General features: G+C 32.5%; 1 protein-coding gene across 5 annotated transcripts in view; it reads left to right on the top strand.

Annotated features, from left to right (window-relative positions):
* The first annotated feature begins 637 nt into the window (after positions 1–637).
* The window catches only part of LOC106712869, a 31716-nt gene continuing 8027 nt past the window's right edge, over positions 638–24326 (top strand). Inside the window, exon 1 of one of the 5 annotated variants that reach the window (XM_014505533.2) lies at positions 638–846. The gene's annotated coding sequence lies outside the window, so the exon portion shown is untranslated. Of the gene's footprint in view, positions 847–20602; positions 20624–24243; positions 24292–24326 lie in introns of those variants that run through there. The other 4 variants (XM_045679223.1, XM_045679222.1, XM_045679224.1 and 1 more) reach the window with 4 other exon arrangements.

Genomic DNA, 24326 nt, shown 5'->3' on the forward strand with positions numbered 1-24326 from the left:
GGACATAGGATCATTTTTACCCTGTTTCCTATTTTTTATTCCGCGCGGACGGAGTCGCGGGTAAAAGCTAGTAATATTATAGACAAAGATGGAATATAAGTACTTATGAAAGACTATCCATTTTAATCCTTTGTCCTTCTGATACAATTTCTAAATGATTACTTGTACAGAACTAAGAAATGTGTTGAGCAAATCAACAACAGTATATTTTTATAAGTAGGCAACTTCATTCATGCGCTTATGTGGCCATTGCTGGCGCCAATTACCAAGCAAACCATTGTATGCATTCATTAGAATCATGAACTTGCACTTTCAAATTTTAATAACTGGGTACTTTCTCCATACAACTGACGTATTCCCTACAAGAGCTTCTTTATAATCAGGCAACTTATTCGACCCGGTGAGAGTCGCTGCTATCGTAGTTAAGTTAAGGAAAAAACAAGATATTTAAAGTACAAGTCTTGAGACATTTTTGACATTAAAAGGGGTCACTAGTACAGTTATAATTTAGTCTCATACCTACCGGGTCTGTTAAGTTTATCAGTCTATAGCTTCTTTTTGCCGCCATTTTAATTTCATTTGTTATGACGTTACAGTGAGTCGCTCAGGTGGTCTGGTCATTTGCGTTCTATCATGAGCCCGATTCGGCCGCATTTGCCGCCGCTGCGCAGTGTATCGAAAGAAGCGCGCGAGTCCGCGTTCGAATAATCAATCTGTTTTGCCGGACAAAACAAGAGGTTTTATTTAACGATAACGATACAGTATCGGGTTTGCGGTAATCAAGATAAGAGATTTGTTTAATTTGTGAACTCGAGTGAGAAGGATGGAGTGTCATTAGCCATTAAGGTGAGTCAGGAATTATTTGTTTTGTTTTTGTTATTGCACATATTTTTAAAGCAATATCAATTATTTTACGTATTATAACTCACGTTAACATGACTCTATGATGTTAAAGTCAACGTGACAAGATTGTAATCTTGTTTTTTCTGATACAATTTATTTTTCTTTGGTTTCAATATTTTATAGTTTATAGTTTCCCTATTAAGTAAGGCGCGTTAACATAATATAGAATTTTAGATTTTCCTTTATTTAATTTTTTTTTCTAGTTTAACTTTGTCCGTAGTAATGGAATCTAGGCAACTTACATGTAATAAACACGCTCTATGGTCATACCTACATTAATTTTAAAAAATCAACTTAGACTTGTTCGAGTGTTTACAAAAAAAAAATTGTAATATAGGTTTCATTCACAGAATTTGTACAATGTTTTTAATTATTCGCATATGAAACAGAGATATTGGTATGGCCATTTTCAAAATTATTAAGCTGCACTCAGAGTTATGAAGTGGTCACTAAAGGAGTCCATATGGAATGTTTAAGTAATTACTAAACAACTCTGAGTCCGACGATAAATGTTATAAGGAATGCTTCATTCACAAAAACTAATTAATTCTCACGAGCGGCACTTATTTGGTAGTAACTGATTGGAGACGGTTCTGTTGAATAATACGGGCAAAGACACACTGCAGCGTTTTATTGATATTTTGTCGACTTCCAACATTTCGTAATGTATAAATAAATGGTTAAGGCGCCATAATATATTTCGCTGTAATGTAAAGAATATGTAGAAATGAAATTTCAATAGCAAATCAGTGTTAAAGTTATTTGTTTCTTACATATCACTATAGTGTGTCCCTACCTTTATTTATCAAGACGATACCATGCGAACTCAAAACATGCAATAAAAAGTCTTTAGTACACATTGTTTGGGATTCGAAGCTATGTGGAAATGATGACCTTAAAAGATTTGATTACAAAAAGATACTGTACGAAACTCGAACTGTTAAAGTAACGGGTTCAAGCAAAAAAGTTCCCAAAAGAGCGTACCGAATTAAAATGAAAATTTTCTAAGTATTGACGAAACTCTCATATTCACGAGAATTCACAAAACATTCATATGTTTACTTCTTAATATGCGAATACTAAGCGTGAATTTCTGAGACCAAAATCTCTGTATAAAACATATCGTCATCCCTGTCATTAACAACGTAGATAACAGTATATTTTTGTCTCATAAACCCACGATAAGTTCGATCTTTGATGCCCAACAAATTGTGATAAATCTAAAGTAAACTACTGGATTAAAATACTTTAACATTGATATGGTTTCGTTCCTTACTTGTGTCTTTTAATAATACTGTAACTAATTATATTAAATGTAGCTACGAACATTTAATTTAATATACGCTTATACGCTTCAATATTTGGTATTAGAATGGATTAAGAATGATAAAGACTTGAATTAACGATAGTAAATCACTGCCATGTCTAGTGTGAAATCTTACTAATATTATACCTATAAATACGAAAGTTTCGATGGATGGATGGATGGATGGATGTTTGAAGGTATCTCCGCAACAGTACAACGGACCTCGAAATTTGGTACAGATATAGAAAATAGTCTGGAAGTACACATAGACTACTTAGTATTTTTTTAAATACCGCGCAAACGGAACCGCAAGCGACTGCTTGTATATAATAAAATTTTGACTATAAAACTTTGCTTGCACATTAGCAAATTTTGACAATGAGCAACGCGACGAATTCCAAGTCCAACAGTTATGTGTCGAACCGATATTTTACTATCTTATAGCACTAGAATATTGGCTATTGTTTATTCAGCAAAGTTACATGGACAGAAAAGATAAATGTTCAAACATGATTGGAGTAATCGTTACATTGTGTGACTGTGGCACATTATTTTCAAACAATTGCACATTCTGATAACAACAGACTGCGACCAAAAGCAACAATAACAAGAGAGTCGTTACAAAGCCAAGGGTAATGTGAACTTTTTGAAACTAATTGTATTTAAATATCAAAACAATTGACACTCAATGAATGAAGCGGGAAAGTTACAACTTTCTTGAACACTAGACGTGAATTATTAAATGAACATATCAAACGTTATCTTTTTTTATTACGAGGACTAGGACGAAACGACGAAAACGTCAATAAATGCATTTTGGTTAACTATTACTTCTTTTAATTTTATAAAAATATTTTTAACATAACATATATTACATAAAAACTTGAAATTAAAATTAAGGTGTACAATTCTTTATTATTAAGGATTGTTTTACATTTAAACTTCAAGCAAGAATATAGTTATTAACTTTCACATATTAGCTTTTATATATCAAATGCACATAAGTATATACTAATGTCAAGAGATCGTGGCTAAGAATTACATCTAAGTGATACTTCACACGACTCGGCTACGTTAAGTACTTTCACAGTAATACATAACTGTAAACTTCTAACACCGATATACATACATAATATTCTCATCCCTTTCGCTCTGTCCGGTAAAAATAAAGACAGCAATATATTTTTGTACGGGAACATAGAAACATATAATACCTAGTATCTAATTTATCTTTATCTAGTCTGTATTAGATAATAAATAATTAAATAATCAAGAATTATTTATCTCAAATTAAAAGGCTCATCTCAAGGCCATTAATGAAAATTAATTAAGATAAAACAAGTTAACCCAAATTCTTTACAGTAAACAAATCAACACAATCATTGTGTAATTCATAATCGTTATATTATAGAACTTACTATACAAAAAGGATAAAATGTAATAATATAGACAATCTGCTTAAATCGGAACGTTTTCAAAACGCTACTTTAAAGCAAACTAGCTGTCGACCGCGATTCCGACCGCGCGGAGTTAAAAAAAAAACATAATAAGTAGCCTATGTGTTCTCCCAGACTATGATCTATGCCAAATTTCATCGAGATCCGTTGAGCCGTTGTGATATCTTCAAAGAAACATCCATCCATTAAACATTAGCATTTATGATATTACTAAGATAGATAATTTAAGGAATCTTATAAACGTGAAAATCATTCTTAGAAAATTATTACATCCGCAACTTTTGCAGTCTATATTGTACTTTCTCATATACTGAAGGTTAAAATTCGATATACATAATAAAAATAAAAAAACAAATCAATTAATATTGCGTAGTTAAACAATTAGAACTGAGGTCAACTACCATATTTATAATACGTATTATTTTATGGCGATGATGAAATATTTTTACTGCTAAATATTGTTCAATTTATCAAATTATTCAAATTTATTTATAACGTATACGTTGAAGGTAAAACTAATTCCGTTTCATTCGATTGTTACCAATGCAATAACATATCAGCATATTTTTGTTATTGACCCCTTGGGGTCGATATCGAACTTAAAGCATTGCTAATTCTCACTCCGTCTTCTTCTATTGACTTAAGTCAGAATGAAAATAATAATAATAACAATAATTAATCTTAAAAGTAGATAATTTGGCCATGGGGGTCTGTAATAACGGTTCATTTTGGAATAGGGGGTCACTTGTTCAAAATAGTTTGGGGATCCCTGGTCTAACCCAATAATCGATCTGTATCCATTTTTACTTATCTGAAGTATTTTTAAATTAACATTACAACGAATCTTAGGATCGCAATAGCATTAATGTCTATAGTGTAACTTCGATCGAAGAATTTCTACAACCCCATAATTTATTTAATTATTAGAATTAATCTTAAAGATCGCTTGTTGGAAAATTAAAAGTTAAAATATAAAGAAATTCAAATTTATAACAATATAATCATGCCCGTAACTCGGAGGGGTATGTAGAAACCACGGACTTCCATTTGACGCGGTCTTGACACACTCTCTCCCTTCTACATTCATACATCTACGCATATAGGCACTAATTTAAATTTAACTCAACCATACTTGTTATCTTTATTATCATATATGTTTGATTATTCATTAATTACAAGCATCTTGTCTATAAGCGACACTGAACATTCCTTTGACGTCATCATTGCTGAATTCAATGCAAAGGGCGCATTAAGATTGAAGCCTTATTTGCATGCCTTTGAAGTCGTACATGTGATAGTAAGTAGCATCCTGATATTGAATATTTTATTCGTAAAACATCCAAATGTTATCATCAAACTTGTTATAATTTGCTCGTGTTTTTTTCTTATTGTGTGTTATACAGACTATCTTCTATATATACATAATATATGCCAAATTTTAGCAAGGTCCGTTAAGCCGTTCTGGAAGCCATCTAAACATTCGCATTTATAATATTAGTAACATTATTTAATTGACATTTTTATACGAGTGCTAGCTGTCGCCCGCGACTCCGTCCGCGTACAGTTAAAAAAAAACTTAATAGCGGTATGAAAAATAGATAGTAGCCGATTCTCAGACCTATTGAATATAAATATAAAATTTCGTAACAATCGGTCAAGCCGTTCCGGAGGAGTATGGTAACTAACATTGTGACATGAGAATTTTATATAGAAGACTGAAGCGCGACTCCGTCCGCGCGCAGTTAAAAAAAACTAAATGGGGGGGGGGGGGTTATGAACAATAGATGTTGGCCGATTCTCAGACCTACTCAATATGCTCACAAAATATCATGAGAATCGGTCAAGCCGTTTCGGAGGAATACGGGAACGAACATTGTGACACAAGAATTTTATATATAAGATAAGATTTTCAATCCATAATTCATCTTCGACAGAAAGTATTTGAATCAATTACGTAAACGTGTGAAAACAGAATGATACTTTTTATATTCCATCCACTAAGTGAATGATAACACGCGAGATTGTTACAAAGGTATTTTATTTCTTCAACACATGAAACCAATGTTTTTATGAGGTATAAAAATCTCAGAAATGTTATAGTTTCTGAGAACTACATTTACAATTCATGCAAGTTTGTTAACATTCTTGGAAGACATAATACATTTGACTTTTAAAATATATGATATTTTACTGATCTTTAAGTTAGAAATAATGTATATAAAAAACACGTAAATAAATGAATTCGCAATTTATCCATTTTAATATAAGTTTTACTTAATTTATTGTTTTAATTTCGTTGGTTAACCAAAATACCAAAAGATGTATAATATATGTATGCTGAACACTAATATTTATGTTTATTAACATTAGGGTGTTGTGTCCGAAATAGACAAAATACTCTTCAAAAGCTTTTTTATCTATACAATTAATAAAATTGGATTGTATGTGTGTAATATCGAAAAAAAAACATGTTTCGCGAACATGTTGTATTCGAGCAGCTTCTAACGAAAGACTTTAAACATAATTATTTGTCTGACGTTTTTCAATCCCGCGCTGACGAAGTGACGGGCAACCGCTAGTATTAATAGCATTGCAATATTTTCTGGAAGTTAGAATTCAGGAATCTTAAACACAGGTTACATTTATAATTAAAACGGTAAAATAAAAAAAATTAAAAACTAGTATTATAATTGCGAATGTTTAGATGGATGAAAACCAACCAACAACTATTATTCCGCCAACCTTCGCTAGTCGGAGAGGCACCTCAAGAAGAAGAAGAGATGGATGAATGGATGGATGTTTGTTACATAGTATCTCCAGAAAGGCTGCATGGATCTCGCTGAAATTTGACATGAATGTAGAATATAGTCTGGAAGAACACATAGGCTACTTATAATTTTTATTTTTTATTTCGCGCGGACGGAGTCGCGGGCGACAGCTAGTCTAAAATAAATGCGAGTAATGTCATGACAAACAGTCAGAGTACTTACAGTCAGAAACTTTCACTGCTACTCAAAGTGGTATATCTCTTTAGTTACTAGTATTACCACTGAGGCGTAGGAATTAAAAAGTGTTATGCCGCGGGGTCATTTACTTGCAGCGATGCACGCAGTCGCGAAGTCAATTAAGGCGGGCTTGATGCATCCTGTTAGAAATTTTCCTCTGTATTTGTGCAAACGAGATGTTTTTGCATCAAGTTTAGTTCGAGATTACTATGTATTAAGCGAATACCAATAAATTTCACATTTGTGAACATGCACGTGGGAAAAAAACGTTAACTTTTTGTGCTTGGTTCAACGATTCGTATCAATTATTATTGACGTCAAGGATATACTCGTATAAAATAAAACATGATCTATACTCGAATTTTTATATGAGATAACTTTTATATATAACTTCAAACTTTCGTGGTTTTTACTAATATACTGTTGGTAAGAAACGGGATTCTTACCACGATTAGGCTGTTTGAGCTCCCGATATTTCGGCACAGTTGCATGCGCCATGTTCACGGGTTGACTGGTGTTGTGCGGTAGTGTAAAAATGTTAAAGATAGCCGTATCGGTCTACCTTCTTTCTGATTCGGCGACCACTACCACTGTCCGCGTTCTCACTGCACCTTAAGTCCGCACTCGATGTTATTTTTTCCCGTTTCTTACGAACGAGATAGCTTTTGTTATTATAAATGAGTCACTTATTAAAAAAACTGATCGGAGTTGTTGTCGAAATGTGCTACAGACTTACAAAATAGTATTGTAAATTGCAGCTACTTCTGTACGATGAGATTATGTCGTTCCTGATTTCGTTTGTTCATTGTAATAATTTCGATAAAGAGTTAACATCGGTACTTGATATTCAAAAAATATTTAGAGTAAAAGCTTTATTTAGGCATATAAGAACACACATTTTTGTGTATAAGCAAAGTAGCATCAAAACTAAGTAGTTTAGTTCTCCCACAAAGTCTCTGCTTTTAGTCGTTGACTGTCAATAGTGTACGGAGATTGTGCGTACCAAATAATAATTATGAGACAATTTATCATTCATATTTTTTCAGTACGTAAAAGCGGTACTGAGTATTTCTTAAAAGTACATAACTATATAAAAATACCACTTTCTGATATAAAACGTGGTATTTCCAGGTCCACAAGTGTGTGTCATTTATTCCTGTATAATTTACACCGATATAGAGTAGTACTTTGCATATCCGTTACCTTATTAATTTGGATGCAAATTTCAAGTACAATCACAAACCGGTTTAACCGTAAACCAGGACAGCGCGCATCACTAAAATGCCGGCTAATCTCCATAAAGAAACGTAAATGCGGTTTTACGACACCGTGTTACGGCTCATAATAAATCAAGGTAGCATTGTAACAGCTTGAAAATCTTATATAGACTTTATGTTCTCATGATTCTATGCTTCGATGATTTAAGTAAATTACAAGGACGACTTTAGTAAAAGTATATTAGGAATCATTTCATTTTTGAAAACCAAGACATTTAAGATATATATGTCAATAGTCGGGACATTGTGAAGAAACTGTACACTCAAAAATATCTACTACGTCTAGAGTTTTGGTCTAGTTTGACACGTAACAGTAGGCGTTGCAGTACTGGCGTTAATCTTACTAATATTATAAATGCGAATATAATATTTCTTGCTTGTTGAAAATCTTAAATAAGTTATCCGATAAAATATTATTGAATTACTTATTGATGTAATTTACTTTCTTTACCCGACGTTTCGTTTTAACTTTCAATTTCTTTATTGTTATTGTTTTTATTGTATCGTTCCGATTTCGATGAGTTGGACAAGCGTCGGAGTAATTAAGTCACTAATACACGATTGTACCAGCGAGCGCACGCGTTCTTTTCATTGGAAATTAGATCGCTCGTAACAAAATGAAACGTAATTCATTTGAATGAAATAAACCACGTTCTTCCTTCCAATGCGACGAACCACTATATATTTTTGTCCGTATCTTTTTCTGCAAAAGAACAGAGATAAAATGCTATGCTGTTCTAGTCCGGTATTCGCGCACATCGCCCCGAAACAAATACATCGACTTCAGGTGATTCAGAATAGATTCATGCGTAGAGCCACGGGAGCCCCGTGGTACATGCGCAACAGCGATCTCCATATAGACTTGGACTTGCCCACCATTGCCCAACACCTGAAGTTGGCGTCGCGTCGTTATTTTGACTCTGCCGTCGGTCATCCTAATCCGCTAGTTGTAGGTGCCGCCACCTACAATCCAATCGCGCTCGGTAAGTTTCGTCGGGATTATCGTAGACCTAGGCACGTTCTTGACTTTCAAGACGATGCAATTACTATCGCCCAGGCTAAGCTCAAACATTACAAACAGATCACACGCCGCAGTCGATGTCGGCTGCGACAATCATTCTCGCGATACGGCCTCATAGCAGGCAGGTTTTCTCCTATTAATAGTAGAAGCGTTGCTGGAGTTTCTTCCGCCACTTCTTCTCCCAGCGCTAACGCTTTCCGAAGTGGTAGTAATGTTAGCTGTATTAATAATAGCAATCAGATAATAGCAACCGATCAAGCCGAGGTTCGGCCCTCTCGGGCACCCTTGAATCGGAATGCTAAACGCGTAATGAGTGACAGCCCAAGCCGAGGTCCCCTCTCGGGGGCCCTTGCGCCCAGTCACTCCATGGAGCGTCCACCGAAGCGACCTAAGAGCTCGGTGACCTCCCAATCCGGTAATAATAACGAAGTAACAGCCCGAGCCGAGGCTCCTGAGGGAGCCCTCGAGCCTAGTTACTCTTAAACGAGGTTTAGGCTAAGCGCCATCTGCGCCCAGCCACCTCAAGCCCGGTGAAACTGTAAATGCCTCCTCAAGGCAAACAGTGACTACTCAGTCACAAAAAAAAAAAAAAAAAAAAAAAAAAAATGCTATGCTGTTATAGGTAAATCGAACATGTTAATATCTGTTCCCGAAATTGGACATTAATAATACTCCCTTTAGAAGAGATATGTGAGCCTAGCACGAAAATTTGTGACAACCGCCATCATATCGTCATCGACATATATCAAAATTAGTATGACATTTTTGGTGTACTTTACGTACAATATGGGCGCTAGATAAATTTCATCGATGATATAATATGATAGCGATTGTCACAAAAATTCATGCTAGGCCCAATGAATAGTATTTTATATAATGTTTCTATTATTTAGATTTGTTCGATTATTACTTTGAAATACGAATATCGAAATCATTCCTTCTTAAATTAATTAAAACAGACTACCTATTTTAACAAGAGTTGTAACCATTACACAAGTCACAGACTCAGTGTAAGATATTTTCTAAACAATTCTCTGCAGAACCTTATTTCGTTTTATTGCGTTTTTTTTATCTCATTTCTTGAAACAACGGTTACTCGAAATTTCGCTAAATCTGCGGTTACAGCCAATTGCTTCTGCTCACCGCTACAGTTAGAAAAGAAATAAGAAAAGTACTCCTAGGTATCTCTAACAAAAAAGAAATGAGATTTATTCGAGTATATACGGAAATAAGAGGCAATTAAATTGTTAGAGAAAACCTTAAGAGCTGCCATTACGACCGTATATTTTTTAATTAGCATAGCAATATACTTCTGTGTAACGTAGCGTAAAATATAATATTAAATATATTACATAAAATTATTCCCGTCCCGCTTAATCTCTCTGACAGAACAGAGATAGTAATATGTTTTTGTACAAGTTTTTCTGAAGTGAAAACTCACTTATAAGAGAGTTCAACGCCTAGACACGGCTTCTATACAGCAAATACTACAGATTACACATATTTGAATAAGTTTCCCGGAGTTATTTTCACTTTTATGAGGTAATGTAACTGAGAGTAAAGTACTTTCTATTTGTAGAATTAATACGCTGCTCTGATGTATTTCAAAGTAAAGTATCTAATTCCATTATTCGCATAAATCTACCATTGAAATATATTATTCAATTTTCACATAAAATATTTTAAAAAATTGCTAAACCCATTGTATTTACCAAGGTTACTAAACCACTAAATGTTACAATATCTTTCTATTGGTAAAATAAAATTTAAATCAGTACAATAGTTTATGAGTTAACTCCGAACGAAAAAATACTCAAATATTTACTGCTACATCTCAGTACCTTTTATCATTATTACTCAGTTTGACTATAGATCCGTGGCAAATTTATTTTCTCACAGTCCCTTAACAAGTTCATTGAAATTCGATCGAACAATTTTTGTTTGTTCATGCCCTTGACACTACAAGAGAGAACAAGAGTTCCTTTATATTATAAAATAAAAGAAACATTCAAATCAACTTATATAACCATTTACTTTAGTAGGGTAATTCTGATAGAGTCATTTTGAAATATCTTGGCGTCCCAATGTTGTCAATGCGCTGCGCGGTGTCTTCCCGCATCACGCTACACCCCGCTAAAATTAAAATTGTGTTCTGCGCAGCGATTCGCACCAAATTAAGAGCAGTTAAGATATCTGAAAACTACTGCACCGTCTTCTATCTATAAATTTAAATAATAAAAGAACAATACGGTTTCAACAGTGGATAACCACAGCTAATGTTCTTAGACATGAGATATTTTGATCGCTTGAGACTAGCTCTTGCCAAGATAAGATGAGCGGAAAGCGGAACGAAAGGGAATCGCTTGCTTACCAACGTAATTGACTTTCGCCTATTAAATTACATTATCTTACTAATGTTCCTTTTATACCATTACTCTTTGCTTAGTGGACATAACTTGAGAGGGTTAGTACTAAATTGTCCATGACTGATCAAATTGTTTAGAAGTATATTACCAGTAAATAAATATTTTAAAAAAACATCCATAGAAACGATTTAACTATTTCTGCTTAGCCATCAATCATATTTAATTTAATTTCTTCTAATAAACTATTATGAATGGATATGAAATTTAGACTTTGGCGGAAGAGGGGACGCATGGGAACAGACGTCCCCTTCTCCGTTGATTAAAGGTAGCCAACTCATCTGCATTTGCGGATGTCTATGGGCAACGGTTGCCTTGCTATTTCGGCGAATTCAGGTACGTTTGCAAACTTTTGATATAAAAAAGACACTTAAATTCATATTTTTAAAATTGCGTTGCAAGTTTATAAATTAATTTTGTAGTTGAATGTACGAATTTAATCTGCAAAACGGCTTTGACGTCCGAAAGTTTTAACTAGTAATATAAATGTATATAGTTACAGGTTAACTAGAGACGATAAATTAACAACACAATAGTGATCATTTGTTTATGTCAATGAAGAATTGAGTTAAAGAAATAAGTGAAAATAAAATACGATACTAAGACGAAAGTAATGCAGACATCAAAGTCAACGACATCTCCAATAGCTTTCACCAATTGTATTGGATTACAAAGTAAAAAGTAATGTCTTTATATTTGTTCGTGGGTTCCATACAATCGATATCGGCCAAGATTATTCTTGTTCATAATATGGCAATATGCTAATCTATTGCAGATTAATCAACCGGAGGCCTAATTTTAGTCCTCTTACCCTTCCCACCCTTTTCTTATAATGAGAGGATGGGAAAGGGAAGTAGATTTGATGGAGGTGAGAATGCATAGGAAGGGGAAATATTCCCTTTGTGTGTGTTCTCCGTCCTCGTCCTCCGTCGATTAGAGGTAGGCAACGCAGCTGAAATTTCGGATGTCCATGGGCAGCGATCGCTTCGCTATTTTGGCGAATTAAGGTGGCCGCTCGCTCCTTTGCCACCCTAAGATATAAAAAAATCAAAACCTTATAATCAAAGTTTGACTTACTGAGAGAAGAGTTCGAATAGCGGATTCCTGGTGTAACCCTCTAGATTAATTTTTATTTGAAGAGTCGAAAAAAAAATAAACTTAAGTTGAACACTTTTCCAGCGATTTTTGAAAGTTCGATGTCAATGCTATATGTAAGTACATTCTGATTCTTCTAGAAAATTACGAGAGTAAGAGAATGTTAAAAACAGAAATATGCTAAAATCTTAAAAAGGCTCAATATGTACATAATGCATTATGTACTACCAATAGTTCTCACATCATGACTGTATCTGGTTTCGTTACACTGCTTTAGATAACAGAAATTTAAACAAAACGTTAGTACGCGTTTAGAATCGTGCATTAGTATGAAGACGACGAAGTAACAAGTCCACTTTCACTTTGAATGCAAATAAATAAGTTTACAAAGTGAACTTATCTTAAAGCGAAAAGAAATTTTATTAGTAAATCACGATCATCTAGTTTGAACGTATTGTGCATAATTTAACTAACAGTCTCTGTGGCTAAATTAATGAGGTTATATTTCTATATATTGAATTATTATTTTTAAATTTCTTTTTTACAAAAACACTTTAAACTATGTTGAAGTTAAAGATCATTCAATACAGTTAAGAAAACCTATAAGTGCGAGTCATTGTCCGCTCCTGTCAGACGAGCTCCATAAGCGAGAGACTCAGGTTAGACAGAAATCTCTTTAAGCGAAGCTAAATCTCGATCCCTTGAACTCTCGCTTATCCTGGTTCTACTGTAATTAATGTTGCAAGTATCATATTTTGTTCTATCATTTGCATCTCGCTGTTTCCAAATGAATGAAAATTAATTCAAATTACTTTATGACATGACATTGCTTCGATTTGTGGTCGGTTTTAACGTTACCAGAACTCGGACGAGTATACATGGATATCGATTTTAATATTTTATATTAATACTGCATTCAACACCTTTAGGTCCGCTGTACACGGGCAGCTTGCAAGAAGCAAAGCAGAAGCTACGGTCTGTGTATGGTGAACGTCAACCTGTCGCTTCATATCGACTATTTCAAGCTGTCTGTATATGGCTGCCTTTACATTGATAACCATCATTTACATGCTTAATCCTACATATAGTATTCTTCAGTGGTGGTTATAGAAAAGTCTGTTGGTATTGTTATTTCATTAAATAATTTTAAAAGCTTTTGTTAATTGAAACTACAAACAAATCGATTCATGTAACATTGTTTTTTTACATAAAGATTAAAAAAACATTTTAGCGGTACGTGAACTAAAAGAGACGTAAAATGCAAACCATCAAACAATATTTGTCGTTCACTTTTATGGCAAAATATTTTTATTGATATTGTCGCATACACGACCGCGAACAGAACACAAATCTGCTCGAATTGCAATCGTATTGAAAGTTTTTATGTCATTTTATAACGGGCCGACCGTAACTGTCCAATTGCGAAGTAATTGTCCAATTCGTACAGCTTTTGTTCCATTACTTCACAGAATGGAATACGTTTTACAAACTGAAATAATCTCTCATGTTTTTTTAACACAACTCGAGTAACAAAATATTTTTTATTACACCACACAAAGCTTTTGAAATCAATAAGAAATAACGATTACAATGCAAAGATTTAAACAAACATACCTATTTACATTTTACATGAGTCTTACATAGTATGTATGAAATTGTATGTGTCTGTTTAATTTTGTACCAAGGATAACACCTAAAAAAAATTGTCAAGCACTTTTTATTTGCAAACATCCTTATAGAAATCATACATACTCAAACGATTAAAAGGTAAACAACCTTTTTTGAATAATAAAGTCACTAAGCCTTTTTCTTGCTCACTTTTACTATTTAATATTTCGATTAAATCATTTCCGGTTTTTTATCAAGGTTGAATTTCTTTTCGTAATACATATAAACATCCTCTTGTCGGAATTTCAGCGCAACACGCGATTGTTTCTTATGAAATCGAAAGCGTTTTAATGTAATTTCAATCTAAGGATTATGGAATTAAAGTTCAAAATAATAAAAGCAATCTACTAATCTCTTTATAATGAGATACAATAAAACGGATTACGATGAATTGTTCATACTGATGTAATATTCAAAACAATCAATATAAAAGCGATCGCTTCATTGTATGTATTAAATATAACTTAATCATGAAAAACAATAAAAACCAAAGTTATGTGTAAAAGTTATCAGATTTGCTCAATTTATTTAAGTAGCTGTGGCCCGTGACTCCGTCCGCGCGTAAATAAAAAAAACATACTAAGAAGCCTATGTGTTCTTTCAGATCAAGATCATCTGTGCCAAATTTCATCAAGATCTGTTAAGCCGTTCTGGAGATACCTTTAAAAAACATTCATCCATCCATCCAAACATTCGCATTTATAATATTAGTAAGATTATTTGAGTTAACTCTGAAATTTTATCTTTTAATATTGACCTAATAATTGTGCCGAAATTAATGTATTTTTTTTTCGTATCCTACATAACTAATACTCATATATCCTATTTTGTATTATGTAATTTTTTTTTGGAACACTTTCTCTTCATGTTCTCAACAATTAAAACAAAACATTTAAATTACGACGCGTTAGTGTTACATAATTACTATCATAATTTAAGCTGTGTGTGAAAATATGGTAATTACCATTCTTTAAAAAACTTATGACGTTTTTTTAAATAAGATATCGACAGTAAAATTATGTACAGGAAATAATTAGAGGCTATATTAATTCCTAGATTTTATTCCCATTAATTTTAATATTCTATAACAGTCCTGTAGTCCGCCATCTTCTATCACCTTTATGTATATTTTTAAAATCGCTATAATAAATTGTAATATTTTTAAAACTTTATGGTGTACGTGCAATTTGTGCTACAAACAACGGCACTTAGCTAAGCAAACGTTCCGTACTAGCTAACAGCAGGCGCGCCGCCTGTGTTGAGCTGTGTACCCCTAACAAACTGCTGCGGCGGGCCGCTGCTGGTTAGTTGTACGCTTAATTTCATTAAGGCTTGGACACAACAAGTTAAAATTATTAAAAAATCTATTGACAAATACCAGAACAAAATACCAGCCAGTACATTTAGCTATAAAATACTTTTAAGTTTCATATCAATTACTTGGCTTGCAGTTGTAACGTGTTCATGCAGTCCCTTCCTTTATGGAAACCAATGGTCTAAATGACTTACCTTAGGTTTTTTATTCAAAATTCTCTGTATAAAAACAAATTGTCGTCACTGTCAATATCTTTGTCAAAACAGAGATAACAATATATTTTAAACAGGAATTTTGTTCTTGGAAACCCACGATAATTCTATTTTGAAGTGTCATTCAACAATTCATTCTCCAAACAGTATTACAGTTAGTCGATGATAACTACATGTTTTCCTATCGCTCGTCGCCACGGTGGGGACATTTATGAGCAGACGATGAATAAGTTGCCTTAAGGACATATTCCCATAGCTAACACGCCAAAATTTTCTCTGTGTACCTTCAACTTAACCCACGGTAAGCGTGTCGCGAGCTGCGAGCTGCGAGCATTCACGCCGCCCCTGCCACTGACACATCAATTATGTGCGTTAGCTGCTGCACTGCACGGAACTACACTACGTCGTTTTATGTTTAATGTACTTCCGGATAAACTATTGCTTAGAAAACTACTGCCTCAACTATTCTAAAACTTTTAATAGGACTGTTTTGAGGTTGTTGCTCATAGTTAAAAATTACTTTACGGTTAAGAACTCAAAACAGGAAATTTATTTTCTGGATATTTGTGGAATACTGATGTGCCATAAAATTAATGTTCATTAAAATATATATTATCTGATGTATGAAACCAGATATAGTCATATTGACGATTGTAAAAGACCAAAGTTTGTGAAAGAAAGAAAAATTATAACTTCAAAGATATTCATTACATATTTTTTTTATATCATAAGGTGGCAAACGTGAAAACGGCCACCTGGATTCGCTGCAATAGCAAGGCGACCGTTGCCCATAGACATCCGCAAATACTGATGCGTTGCCTACCTTTAATCAGCGGAGAAGGGGACGCACAGAAAGAGGATATTTCTCCTTCCTATGCGTCCCTTCTTCCGCCAAATCCTCTTCCCCTTCCCATCCTTTCCTAATAAGAAAAGAGTGGGAAGGGAAAGAAGACTAAAATTAGGCCTCCGGATTACCATTGCAAAAGAAATAAAAAAACTTGAGAGGTATCAAGGGACACCCGGATGGAACGAAGTTCCTTTCGATTAATTAGTGAAAGAACTAATGTTTATTCTATGATTAAAAAACTTAAGTCTTCACAAGAAGTACATTTTATTTCTATGAATTTTCGTTATATATTGTCACGTCGTTGCCATGGTTACTATAGCAAAAAGTGTCGTGACAACTTTTCGTAAGAATTTTTTCCGTCTAGCCCCCTTTCACAACGCGCGATAAGGAACTTCGTTCCAACAATCATATTTGAGTGTTGTTTAGTTAGACTGTAAAAATGATCATTGTTAAAATTATATACTATACAATAACTTTCTAATCCGAGCACCTTCACTTTTATCACCTGGCAGAGCTGTCATTTAACACTCATACTCGATACTCGTATTATCCGATTGGTCACTGTATCGATATTGAATCGATTTGCAACAGTTACGTAGACTCATTGCAATTGGAATCGCAATAAGAGGCTGCCTGTTGCTGCTTTCATTCTACAATATACTATTATCATTAGTTTAAATATAAGATTTCTTTCCATTTATACAGTGTGTTCAAAAACTCTTCAGATTAAAGCTTAGTCAGTCAACCACAATCTTGTTGACTTTGTCTTATTATATTGTTTTAAGATCTATTATTATCTGTAGTCGCTATAACTAATTTCGTTGTTAATATTACATATTCTTATATATAATCTCATTGAGGTTATCTTACATAATGTTTACATAACAAACATAACAATGTAACTGTTACGTTTACAGTGTAACTTGTATTAATGTATCTATTTGTGTCAAAGAGTATGTGAAGTGAAGATAGGTGGCAATATCCAATACTAGCAAAAAGCAGTGCTTTAGGTGGGCTCGCGGAGCTTTCTCTGCCTTGTCGTAATTTGTAAAATATACTTTTAAAAAAATGACATATCTTACTAATATTATAAATGCGAATGTTTGCATGGATAGATGGATGTTTGTTTGAATGTATCTCCGGAACGGCTTAACGGATCTTGATGAAATTTGGCATAGATGTAGAGCATAGTCTGGAAGAACACATAGGCTATTTATTAAGTGTTTTATAATTCCGCACGGACGGAGTCGCGGGCGACAGTTGTTTGTATTATAAAATGGGTAATAGTATATAGATATATTATTGTTTTTTTTTCTAATAAAATACAATAAAATCCTATTGTAATGAAATCTTCTATTTTTTTTAGTATAATATAGATTTATTAGAAAGGATAATACAACTAGAAATAAATCTAAATTAGTAGTAATAGTTTCTAAGTAAAGTGTAACACAAAACTTTGTGGGATAGTATGGTACACTATCTACGTTCGCGCTGGTATTACTTTGTTAAAACAATAATAAAGTACATGTAAAACTTACATATTAAAAGAAACAAACACCCGGCAAACACATTCGTGTCAATGACAATGTTACAATACAACAAATTAAATGGAATTATATTGTCTTTCAAATGTACAAGAAAGACAGACAGGTCTCAGACAGAATTAAACAAAGCCATTACATTATTCATGAAAGATATTAAATTTTGATTAAGTCGCAATCAATTTTCTAGCGCCAGACGAGATAAGATTATCAATTTTATAACTGAAATAACAATACAATATTATCAAAACAATATCAAAGTAATATTAAACAGATTTATTTAATCAGCATAGTTAGTGGATCGTCAATTAAAAACAGAATCATACAGCCGAAATCATTATTCGATCCAAAAAATAATTTTCGGTCACCCTCTAAACAACAGCTGATGGTTTTCTATTGCTATTCCGATCATTTGATCGGTAATATTGACTTTAAACAAATATTTAAAAATGGTAACTCTGTTAATTTATAATCTTTGCCAAACATAATTACAAAAAACTTGGTTTTCTTTTTCAAAGTAGCCATTAAACTTTCTTTTGGTCACCTCTATTCGTCTGTTAATCTTTGACAATAGATAACGGCCACCAGCGATGGACTGTAATTTTCTCCGATACTAAAATACACTTTATTGTTGTACACGAATAGCTGTAATCAACATGTCTAGAATTTGTATGAATTGTATCGTATCACAGTATAATTGAGTGAAACCATGATAGTACAATTTAAATCTTATTGCAATCTCTCTAGAATGATAGAGCAAAGAGTATGTACAATCTTACAATCTTATAATGTACAACTTGGTTGGAAAATATTAAATATAAAACCTTTAATTCAACACTGGATACTTAAAGTATTCATATGAGCGCCTAAATTAGAAAATTTACCAAAAGTCAATAGCCTGTTGCACACGTTTTTTTTAATATATGTATTAGTAAAAAAATAAAAATATTATAAAATTAATACGAACAAAAGTATTAGTAACAATTTAAAACTACTTTTTTATCGGACATGTTAACGTGACGGAAATTTATTATTTAACAACGGAATGCAGTGTCCGGACCACGGGCCACGGCTTCCGGAACATTTACGAATGTTCCAACCGGAATAACAAACTTTTTGCGGTAGTATTTTACCCTTTTGCCGACATACAATCTGTTGATATAAAAAAAAAATCAGTCGAATTGATAACCTCCTTCTTTTTGAAGTCGGCTAAAAATAAAGAATTAGGCTCTAATGTGTTACTATCTTGTTGGAAGTAAAAAAAAAATAGTTTGTAAGGAAAATCTAAAAGTTATAAAAACTAAATCAAATGAGGAAGATAAAATTTGTTAATCACTAGCTGTCGCCCGCTACTCCGTCCGCGCTGAATTAAAATAAAACTCAATGAGTACCTATTGTTCTTCCTGGCTATCTAGGTCAAATTTAATTAAGAACCGTTGAGCCGGTCCGGAGATAACATCCATCCATCCATCTAAACATTCACGTTTATAATATTAGTAAGATACAAGTAAAACCCGCGTAGAGATAGGAAGTATTTTTTCTTTCTCTAAAGGAAAAATGGCAATCGGGAAATTTATGACAATTTGTACGTAAATTTAGGAAATAAGTTTTCAATTTGATAGAATATCAAAAATATTCTATTAAGAATAAAAACATTTAAAATCAGTAAATCTATATAAAATAAAGTCGTGTTAGTTACACTATTTATAACTCAAGATCAGTCGAACTGATTTAGCTGAAAACTGATGTGGAGGTAGCTTAGAACTAGGAGACGGACATAGGAACTTTTTTATCTTGTGTGCGTTTTTTTTTATGCGTAAAAGCTAGTGTTGGATAAAAGTAATATATAACTGATTTCATTTTCTCAACTAGATTTGAAAGAACTGACCGTTTTGCATCGCGATAAGAGCTTTATCAGATGCGGTTTTGTAGATAAAAGATAACATTATGAAGTACAACTGTGCCTTTTGCTTGTAAAAACTGTATGAAACATAAAAATCATTAGCCTCAAAGAAAACATATACGATTTGAAGTATTCACTGTCATTTAAGTGACAGGAATTAATGGCTGCCCAAAAACCCCTTATTATGTATGTGTAAATGTATTTTGAACAATCTTTATATATTATATCAGGGTTTTAAGTGTCTTAATTAATTACTACTAAAAGAATTATTTATTTCTAGTCCTTACTTCTTATCTAAATAAAATTGGTAAGGATCAAAATACAATGTTAGTAATAAGAGTGAGAAAGTAAAATTCTTCTTATGTTTTAGATTTCAAATGTAAAAGACTCTTGGACTATAGTACAAGAGCTAACGTAGTTTTCGAATTACATTCTCACAAGGGGACGATTTTTGTTCTCTGAAACTAAATGTAAATGTTGCGTTAACATTTTATTACGTTATATGACATAGTATCAAATATTTTTTGAGAGAAAACATCGTAAAAATCCTATCAGATAAAGTACATATCGCATACTTAAAAAACAAAAGATAGTAATCATTGCCTTCACGTTATCTTGCAGTTCGTCTTCCGCTTTCGTCTAAAGTGCGTGTGTATAAAGCTAAAAATTTAAAAATATATTTTTTTTAAATTTAAAACTAATTACGTTTATAGTGTTAATATCGGTGTGTTAGTGAAGGAACTGCAAACTAGTTACTTTGTTAGGTTTACAATATATAGATTTAATAATAATTTACTTGTAGAATTCGCAAACTGTGTAACATTAGCATTTAGGGTTGGAATAACAGCTTTACTACTATTGTTGAGGGCTTAATTTACGTTGTTTCTAAAAACAACCGTTTGATGGACATGTATATATTTTTATCCACCTTTATTTTTATGTTTTATTTTATTCAAGCTTAAGTATTAATAATTTTCAAGTCATAAACAAATGTAGTCACAATTGTTATTTTATATAATAATTTATGTTGAATTATTTTATTTTGTAATCTGTACTAATATTATTATTACATTATAAAAAATATTTATGACTAAAAATATAAATATTAAATTGATAAACTAAATAAAAACTAATGATTCATTTAGAAAAACAAAATTTTAATTTTAATTAACGTCCTATGTGTAATTTAGAAACTTGACTAAAATACTTACACAATGTTGGAAATTAAGTTGTAATGTAATTATTGTATTTAAATTAGATTGTTGTAAATAAATAGAAATTAATTTTGTCTTACGCAAAACTTACCGGATTTGAATATTACATTATTACGACAATTATTAGATATGAGTCGGATTTTAGAGCGCGACGAACATAGTTGAGATGAAAAAATTACATAAAACTGTAACATTTACCTCTCATTTCCTTTTATAAAGTATTTACAACGCGACTTCGTCCGTGTAGTTTTAACAATAAATTCTAGTAATAAATAATATATAGCCTATGGCACCCAGGAATTATGTAGCTTCCCAACAGTGAAATAATTTTTCAAATCGTTTAAGTAGTTTCGGAGCCTATTTAATACAAACATACAATCAAATCTTTTCTCTTTATAATATTAGTATAGATAATGAGATTTAAAGTTAATTCACAACAAGTGAATGCGTAGTTCACTGGTAAAGTTTATTCAGTAGTGTCCGACCCTGGATTTAGTGAGCGAATCCATTACATTTAATCATGGGGTTCTTTCCAACATCTGTACAATATAAGTACATCTCGTTCTCCCTTTCATGCATATTGAAAGAAACAGGGATGTCAATATAGTATTGCCAGTGTGTTTCGGCATTGAAAACAGATGGGATTTTTTGTAGCAATTGTTTTTATAAAAAGTTATCAAGTTCATTAATTGTGTGAAGGTTACGGTAAACAATGCAGACTAATTATACACTATCTTGTCCCAGATTCAAAGATATAAAAGATATGAGAACCAAAGACTAATTTTACTTTATTATTCATAATTAGTCAGTTCCAACGAAGATTATAGCATAAACTGAAAACTTTTAATGCATGAAAATATTCACTACTAATTAAAAATAAAGCTTGCTACACACCTTCAGTTTTATCTGCACCGTTTTAACAGTTAGGTCGAACTGATCAATATACTATACAGTTTTTATTTTTGGTTACACACGTACAGTCCAAATTCAATTGTTTCCGTTTAATAAAACCATGTGATTGAAAACATTTCCTTTCGATGATCAGTCACTACGCGACATTATCTTAACATTCAGATATAGTCTCAAGTGCTCCAACGTCCTTCGCATCAGAAACATAAATTGCTTTAGAACAAAACTCAAGATGTCAATACATTTGTTTTCTATTCCTATATCGACTAACCTCAATTTTACTTGACAAGGCAAAGGGCGCGGCTTTAGTCACAATATTACGTATCCGTTTGTTTTTTATGTTTTATCTATACAGAAATATTCTATGAGAAATTGTATACGAATTAAAATTTCTGTAATTTCTGTTGTTAATTTCTAACATCCTTTGGTGAAATTCAGGATTCTAATAACTTTAATACCTAAAAATATCACTCAGAAATAACTACCTATTACAAATAATAAAATATTAAAGGTGTACTGTAAGGTTCCAAAAGAAAAATCTGTCAAAGTTTAATATTAATATTACGTTAGTATCTACAAAAAGTTAGGACGCGCATTGAACGAGGGATGCGAGAATATAATCTTACTAATATAAATGCAAAAGTTTAGATGGATGGATGGATGTTTGTTTGAAGGTATCTCAACTGATCTTGATGAAATTTGGCACAAATGTAGAACATACTCTGAAAGAACACATAGGTTAATTATTTAAAAAAAAAATTAATTCCTCGCGGGCAACAGCTAGTTACAAATAAATCTGGATTTAATTACCGTATTCATTAAGATCCTAGTCAAACACTAGAATCTAGGTTCAAGTACTACTGTCTCCAAAAGTTCTTTAGTCAAAAATAATTGAGAACTTCTGCTCTAAAAGTTATTTTAACCAACACACAAAAGTTCTCAAATAGTATTTTACGAATTTTTCGAGACCGTATGACCGTTGAACGTGAGACAAGATGTGTTCATTGTACTCTTAGATAACAATATTTATACGATATTCTACAATGAAATCTAGCAGAGTATTTAAAATGTTTTTAAAATAAATCAAAGGTCGGATCTCATAACCTTTCTATTGTTATACGCAAAGAAAGCTTCTGCTCAATTTTAATTCACCTTCACATCTTAAAATTTGACAAAAACTAAATTTCAAAGGCAATATAAACGAGTATTATTTATTAAATGGTCTAAATATATCGAATAAGATTTGACGAGAACAAACTCTTAAATACATTTTAGTCAACTAATTATTTTGACCCTTTTAATTTACTAAGTAACTTTATAAATTAAGTTCATTGTTTTTTCTATCCAATTAAATTTTTCGCTCAACATGTAATTTCTATCTTTTCCACATAATATACGTGATAACACTTAACGTAATTTATTATGACTAAATCTCTGTGGAATTTATAACAGTTTCACAACATTTTCTTCCGTAGTACTTCAGACATGCGCATTGCTGTAACTAGATGCGTATATTCGCGTAATGCGTAAATAAGAAATTATGTTTACATTTATTAATAGCTGACAATGTCATTTATTGCTATGGATTTATTTTGAAAAGTTTCTGAAGAAAATGATTACAGCACAGGGTCTAGCAGGAAAATTTGCGACAAGCGCCTTCATATCATGATCGTCAAATTATGTCAAAATATATGTATGTATGTCCCTATGTAGTTTACATCCGATGTTGGGCGCTGTACAAATTTGTTTGAAGGTATCAACGGATTTCGATGAAGTTTGGCATAGATATAAATAATAGACTGGAAGAATATATAGGCTACTTAATTTGTTTTTATTTTATTCCGCGCAGACGTAGTCGCGTGTGATAGCTAGTTATTATATAAACAGTTAACATACTTGTTTATAAAACTAAAGCATTTTAAATCTTCTGGTTTTAACTACCAAGACTTGTACCATAAAAATTATGAAAACAAAAACAATTTGAAAGTCGTTTAATAAACAAACACTACAGTACAGATAAACGAAGCGGTCAGCGTTTTCCGGCTGATTATTTTATATTAATTTTGTGATTCATTGATGAGTTTTATCGCTGGTATCATAGCGTCTATACAGAATACTCTAAGATAAGATTAGTCAGCTTACGGCTTTGCTAATGAAACGGTGCTCTTTCAACTTTTTACTGGTTTAAAACGTTGGTAAGTTTTTTATTACTTGCCCTTTGTTCTCTCTT

This window comes from Papilio machaon, chromosome 9 (assembly GCF_912999745.1).
Source record: "Papilio machaon chromosome 9, ilPapMach1.1, whole genome shotgun sequence".
Classification (NCBI taxonomy): domain Eukaryota; kingdom Metazoa; phylum Arthropoda; class Insecta; order Lepidoptera; family Papilionidae; genus Papilio; species Papilio machaon.